Here is an 8064-nt window from a genome sequence, read left to right as displayed (position 1 = left end):
GGTCAAATATCGCTGAATTTACTACAGAGTAGGACGGATTGTAGGGTAGCAAACATAGTCGGGAAACACGTTTTCACCACAGCAGGTTACCTGGTGTAATGTTTTTCAGCTAAAAACAAACATGGTCTGACTCCTACCTAACTATATAAAGAGTAACTGAATGTTAAATGCAGCTAATATGTTTTAAGGCAGGTACTTCTGCCTCCGCTCCGCTGCGTCTCAGTCACTCTGGCAGCAACGGCGCAAGAGCCAGAGCAGGGGAACAGCGAGCTGGAACAAACCATTTTGGGAGGGGGGAGGGGTTATCTATACTTTTGTTGTTAAAATGTTCCATCTCAATTAAGTACTGTATGCTTTTTATATTTTTAGTATTGTGTCACGCAAACAGCAAATATTGTCAAAAAAAGGTAAGAAATCTTTGGGGGTGCTTTGATTCATTTTGGGGGTGCTGAAGCACCCCCAAAAATGGGCTAAAATCGCCCCTGGTTTTCAGCCTTTACTGTGAGAACATACAGCTGTAAAGACTGACATACAATCAACTTTGTGATTAGTAATTGATTGTATGTCAGTCATGATGTTGGCAGAAGTTGGATTTTTGTTTCTGGGTTTCATTCTGTAGATCTCAATTACAATTTTTTTTTTTCTGATGATGACTGAGGGCTGTAAAAATGTTTCAGTTGTAGAAAAATTTTGGAAAGTTATTAAAGGATGTAAGAAAACGTGACTCACTGTTAAGCAGAAGGATGTTAAAATTTCCTGCTTTGATGAGCTCTTGAAATGTATTAAAGTAAAAGATTATGATCTTTTCTGGTGCAATTTTACCATCATTGAATGATTGGAAGAGTAGAAAGGTGTGTAAACAAGAGGAATCTGCAAACATTTGCTAATGAATGTTTCTTTAAAGCATTTCAGGGAAAACTAAACAGGAATCTTTGTCAGGGTGAACTAAAAACAAAGTACAAAGAAACACTAAAAGAAGCAAACAAAAAATAAACTACAAATAAAGACTGTTGTCTACAGAACTCATGACTAGATGTAAACAAGAGAACATGGCCTACTCACTAAACACACAGCTAATGTGGAGGACACGATCAGAGACAGTGGAAGACTGAAGACTTAAATACACTTGCATGATAATGAGAGGATTGAAAAGGCTAGAGCACGCTGCTGGAACAAATCAGACATAACGAGACAGGGCAAATGAAAGAGGACACAATGCATTCAGGACAAGAGACTCAGTATGAAACAGGAAACCAACAGACAGAAACTCTGCTTGACACAGCCACTGGGGGAGTCAGGAATAAACAGATTTTAGAATGGTGTGAACATATAAAGCCACCCATATTGTGGGACTCATCTTGGACCACAATATGAATATTTTGTCAATAGCACCAGTTTAAGCCACTTGACAGAGGTTTGATTGGTAAAATGTGCCATAGTATTTTAGATTAAACATGACCAGAAGAAGTCAAAGTCAAAGTCAAAAAGTCAAAGTCAAGCTTTATTGTCACTTCAGCCATATACAGTTTGTACACAGTGAGGCGAAATAGCGTTCCTCCAGGGCCAAGGTGCTACATGCAACATAAATTTACAACATAAATTAACAGAAAATCACTAAACTAGCTAACTAGAGACAGGACAGACTGACCTAACATAAATTACAACATAAATTAACAAAAACTAACTAACTATCTAACTAGGTAGGTAGTGCAAAGGAAACCGTAAACATACTTGGTATGTAGGTAGTGCAGAAACAGTAAACATAAAAAAATTGTGTCAGAAGAAGAAATTTTAATTTATTTTAAAAATATTTTGTCAGTAAATATTCTAGAATAATGCGTTAATGAGCAGTAGTGCGAAGTTAAAACATTTTTCAGTGTCACTGAGGAAGTTGTCTTTGTACCTGGTCATATCTTTGTTGAACACATAACCTGGTCTTGAGACAATTCTATTCTGAGCTTCATAAAAAAATCTGCTACAGGCTCAAATTAACTAATTAATCTCACAATTTTCTGTAATTAACCACGATTAATTGCAATTTCTTGATCAATAGCCTGGCTGCAATCACATTGCAACTTTATAGTTAAGCTTGTAACTGACATTTATGCAATATAACGAAGTAAATGCAGAATAAACAAAGAATGTATGCTTAAATTCAAAGAAAATTTGAATAGTTTTCTTCAGTCTTTTAGCACAGGTACGGAAGAGTAGAGCTGCCACCCAGGCAAAAGAAAAATAGAAGTATATCACGTTATAATGTGAAAAGTTTATTGTTCTAACAAGATACTTTTCATGTTTTTACAATATACTTTTCACGTTTGAACAACATAATATCACGTTATTACAATATACATAATTATCACGTTACGAATGTGATATTTATATTGTACGAACGTGATAATTATGCATATTGCAATAAGGTGATATTATGTTGTTCAAACGTGAAAAGTATCTTGTTAGAACAAACTTTTCACGTGATATACTTCTACTTTTCTTTTGCCTGGGTGGCAGCTCTACGCTTCCGTACACAGGTTCTCTCCTGTGAAATACAACTTTTAAAAAAACTATATACTAATAAGTATACATTCATTTATAATATATATTAGTGCTGTCAAACAATTAAAATGCTTAATCAGATTCATCACAGGGTTCCAGTAGATTTAATTTGATTAGTCACGAATAAATATCATTCATTTTTATTCTATATTAATCGCATTTCATTTTGAGGGAGCAAACAGACTCGAGAAAAAAGGGAAAATATAAGAACTTAACATGTTTTTAGAACATCATGAACATTCATGTTAACAAAAAAACTCTGTAAACATTTATCCGCTCTCTCTCTGTCACTCTTGGGGTTCAAGTCCTTGAAATGAGGAACCAAAGCTTTGTGAAGCGTGTGTTCTCAACGATATTAATAGGTCCACAGTTTGTTGCAATACACTTGGCAATTGTGTCAGTCAATATGTCCGAGATAGACTTACTGAGTCCCCAATGCTCCGTGAGTGGTTTGTCGCAAGCTGAGTGACGCGTTAGCCAAAGTCCTAGCGGCATCCCCGACTAACGTATACTTCGCATCAATGTGATATTTTAAGCTGGAAGTGCTTCGGTGAAAAGAAAATTCCTTCTTGCACAATGTGCATAATACTTTATGCCGGTTGACTGTTCCGTCTTGTTATTTCTTAATATTCAAATTTCCCATCGAGAGGGCCAATGTGCGTTTATCATCTTCCAGATTGAGTTGATTGGTTGAGCTGCCCATCACTACCAAATCAACTGCCCATTTGCGCATGTGCAACTCTACTTGGACAAACTGCCCGAAATATGTTGACAGAAACATTTCAGGGATTTTGAGTCATTCTGCACTCCAGATGCATTAATTCTCATGTTTAAACCAACAGCTTAGAGAGAAAAGACATAAAATAAAGGAAATTTCACGGTGTGTTAAACAGCTGAAAATATAATGTCATTGCTGCCTTAATTTTCATCACTTAAATCTGAAAAGTAGAAGTTGACACAGTTAGCTGATGCAGTTAGACTGCGTTTCTAATATTTGAGTTATTTTATATGAACTTTAAATGTGAAAGCTACACTATAACAATAATGTTCTCTGTCTTTTATGATATCCTCTTTCATTCACTGCTTGCATTTTACCTTCTGGTCTTGGTTCTTAAGTCATGTCTGAGTTGGGTCTCTGTGGCCTGTTTACGAAGCATTTTGCTCCTTTAATCTGGTGTCTGTGTCTTGTCTATATCTTTGAGTCTGTGTCTTGGTGTTAGTCATTTCCCGTTTTATTTTTATAGCCTCCCATCTCTTGTGCTTTGTGTTTAGTCCAACATATTTGGCGAATCTGCAGTGATGTCACTCACTGGTGTCTCGTTCTCCCCAGATATCTTCACTGTCTCCCTAATTATCCTTCTATGTGTGTATTTGTGGTCTCTATCCTTGCCTAAGTTGTTGCAATGCATTATTTCTTACTAGAGGTGTGTTCTTTCTAAAAAGGAGGAAGTGATTTAATCCTGTTAAAGCTACAGTTTATCTTTAGATGCAGTGATGTTCACAACTGTCAGTTCTGTTTTCAGCCTTTCCTGTGAGCACATTCAGCTTTTAAAGAGTCAAACAACCAACTTTTGGACTAGAAGCTACAACAATCATGATCTTGGCAGAAGCTGGATTATTTTGGTTGGGTTTGATTCTGTTTCTCTCAGGTAGGAATGACTCTTATAACTGAAGGCTGTAAAAATGTTTCAAATGTAGCAAAACTTATGAAAGTTATTAAAGGATGTTAGAAAACATGAGATTCACTGTTAGGCAACAGGAGTTCTGCTTTGATGAGCTTCTGAAGTCCATTAAAGCACAATAACATCATCACTGAATGACTGGAACAGATGTAGCGTGTAAAAGCCACCAAGTAACCGCTAAGGGCCTCTATACTACTCATGCAAACTTTCAGGCCCAGAGCTCTTACAGGAACGAGCCCAGAATAAACGGGACAAGAGGGTCGATATCAGTCAGATACGTTAAAGTTTATTATTTTAAAAGAAAACAAAGGGTTTGCAAAAGGCCTAAGACATCAAAATGGAAAAGGTCACTACCGACCACAATATAGTCTTATTGGTGCAACCTGCCAGCAATGCAATTATCACCTGAGGGCTTACTCTACCCCGGTGGTCCCAGATGCTCGTTGCTTTAAAAGAAACAAATCCACCCCAAATAAATACGAGCCCAACAGAACACTTATCGCATGCACTAAGTGTTTTAGTTCAGGTAATAATTGGTGGCACTAAAATCACTCTTAATAAAACTTATTCACTACAAATCCACACAGAGCACCTCTAAAAGACCCAATTCCCCTAAGGTAAGAGCCCAGCTCAGGGATTGCACATTGCCCGACTAATATTGCACCAGCCCAGTAGAAATAAAAACAAAGCCGGCATAAAAAACAGCTTTAAAAGGTGACCCTACTCCATAACCAACTTGGGAGAAAAATGCAACAAAAGGAGGAGGAAAAAACAGTGACAAATTCACATGTGCAGCCTGTCCTGCAGGAGGCAATACAGGGAGTGCAGAATTATTAGGCAAGTTGTATTTTTGAGGAATAATTTTATTATTGAACAACAACCATGTTCTCAATGAACCCAAAAAACTCATTAATATCAAAGCTGAATGTTTTTGGAAGTAGTTTTTAGTTTGTTTTAGTTTTAGCTATTTTAGGGGATATCTGTGTGTGCAGGTGACTATTACTGTGCATAATTATTAGGCAACTTAACAAAAACAAATATATACCCATTTCAATTATTTATTTTACCAGTGAAACCAATATAACATCTCCACATTCACAAATATACATTTCTGACATTCAAAAACAAAACAAAAACAAATCAGCGACCAATATAGCCACCTTTCTTTGCAAGGACACTCAAAAGCCTGCCATCCATGGATCCTGTCAGTGTTTTGATCTGTTCACCATCAACATTGCGTGCAGCAGCAACCACAGCCTCCCAGACACTGTTCAGAGAGGTGTACTGTTTTCCCTCCTTGTAAATCTCACATTTGATGATGGACCACAGGTTCTCAATGGGGTTCAGATCAGGTGAACAAGGAGGCCATGTCATTAGTTTTTCTTCTTTTATACCCTTTCTTGCCAGCCACGCTGTGGAGTACTTGGACGCGTGTGATGGAGCATTGTCCTGCATGAAAATCATGTTTTTCTTGAAGGATGCAGACTTCTTCCTGTACCACTGCTTGAAGAAGGTGTCTTCCAGAAACTGGCAGTAGGACTGGGAGTTGAGCTTGACTCCATCCTCAACCCGAAAAAGGCCCCACAAGCTCATCTTTGATGATACCAGCCCAAACCAGTACTCCACCTCCACCTTGCTGGCGCCTGAGTCGGACTGGAGCTCTCTGCCCTTTACCAATCCAGCCACGGGCCCATCCATCTGGCCCATCAAGACTCACTCTCATTTCATCAGTCCATAAAACCTTAGAAAAATCAGTCTTGAGATATTTCTTGGCCCAGTCTTGACGTTTCAGCTTGTGTGTCTTGTTCAGTGGTGGTCGTCTTTCAGCCTTTCTTACCTTGGCCATGTCTCTGAGTATTGCACACCTTGTGCTTTTGGGCACTCCAGTGATGTTGCAGCTCTGAAATATGGCCAAACTGGTGGTGTGGTCGCAAATTTTGAAGCCATCCTGATAACCTTCTTCCACCAACGATGTGGAGATCCAAATCCAATTAAAATCAAGAAACTCAAAAAGATGCTCTGTAAAAGAGTAGAATTCTTGGAACAGAGTTTAATACACTGAATCGTATGAACAGCAGGAAAAATACATACAGACATTTAGCAAGAGAATTACATAGCAGAAAGCAAGCAAAGCAAAACCCCGGGGTGTACAGCCTTAAGCACAGACAGCAGAGCAACACAGAGACGGACAGGAAGCAGCAGCAGGAGGAAAAAGAGCTCTGGGGGCGTCCTCTGGTCCCCTAATATAGGGACCAGTATCGCCGCCCCCTGCTGCTGGGTAACTTTCCCACACGCCCAGCACAGCTGCTGGGGTCAGGTAGCGGCCAAGGTCTTGGCCAAAGGCCAGTCAGGACTCCGAGTACCCCTTGCTCTGGCTTATCACAATAGGTCATGACATGGTCAAAGGTCAGACATTAATCCTAATTATTAAATCTTATACAGCAAGTGGCACAATCTTATAACATATAATAAACACTTCAGTTTGGGTTCAAAGTGTGCGTGTGTGTGTGTGTATTTTGTATGATATTTTATTGTGATGTGTTCAGGATCTCTGTTACAATGTTACTGCTTTGGTTGTGCTGCGTTAAAGACGTTAAATTAATTAATTATTAAGTAAATTATTCAAGAGAACTCTCCCCCTACATTAACTGCCCTGTTACAGTACCAACTTAATAAACCTCGGTGAAGCAAAAATGTCTTGTGCTTAAGACTCTACATGAAAGTTAAAATATATATGTTCAGTGCGCATAGATATATAGAGTATATAGTTACATAGTTATACATATCAAACAAAAATCCACCACAGTGGCAAGTGGCATCTTGGCAGCTGCACGCTTGACTTTTCTCAGTTCATGGGCAGTTATTTTGCGCCTTGGTTTTTCCACACGCTTCTTGCGACCCTGTTGACTATTTTGAATGAAACACTTGATTGTTCGATGATCACGCTTCACAAGCTTTGCAATTTTAAGACTGCTGCATCCCTCTGCAAGATATCTCACTATTTTTGACTTTTCTGAGCCTGTCAAGTCCTTCTTTTGACCCATTTTGCCAAAGGAAAGGAAGTTGCCTCATAATTATGCACACCTGATATAGGGTGTTGATGTCATTAGACCACACCCCTTCTCATTACAGAGATGCACATCACCTAATATGCTTAATTGGTAGTAGGCTTTCGAGCCTATACAGCTTGGAGTAAGACAACATGCATGAAGAGGATGATGTGGACAAAATACTCATTTGCCTAATAATTCTGCACTCCCTGTAAAAACATCAGAAATGGCCTCCTTTCAGCCCACAGTATGAATATTTTGATAGTATAACAAGTATATTCCACTAAGGAATCATTCCCAGACTGATATAATTATTGTCAAGTGTGTTAAGATTAAAGTGCAGTCAGTGTCACAGAGGTGGCTGTCTTAGTACGTTGTCAGATCTCCATGGTAACCTTTCAGCAGGTTATTGTCTGACATACCCTGGCCCTCCCTCCTTCGTGCTCCCTCATACAACACATCACTCATACACTTGAGGTCTTGATGGAGAGTTGTGGGTCGTGTAGGTCGCAGCGGGTGGAGGCATTCACTCATGGCTCTGCTGGCTGCGCTGTGCTGAAACGTGCCCTTCCTTTATAATTACACTATTCTTATTATGCTTCACAACATCACCATACACATAGGGCCTTGGGGGGCAGGTGCGTTATAGTGGACTATGCATGTTCCCCTCCCCCCTGTCTAGTCTTCATACAGTAGTACTCATTTTGTACACTTTGTAAAGCTTCACCACTGAGTTGTGGGGGCATTTTCCTCCACCCGTTTCACACATCCTGCCA

The sequence above is a fragment of the Oreochromis aureus genome, linkage group 6 (genome assembly GCF_013358895.1).
Source record: "Oreochromis aureus strain Israel breed Guangdong linkage group 6, ZZ_aureus, whole genome shotgun sequence".
NCBI lineage: Eukaryota > Metazoa > Chordata > Actinopteri > Cichliformes > Cichlidae > Oreochromis > Oreochromis aureus.
This window is presented reverse-complemented; position numbering follows the sequence as displayed.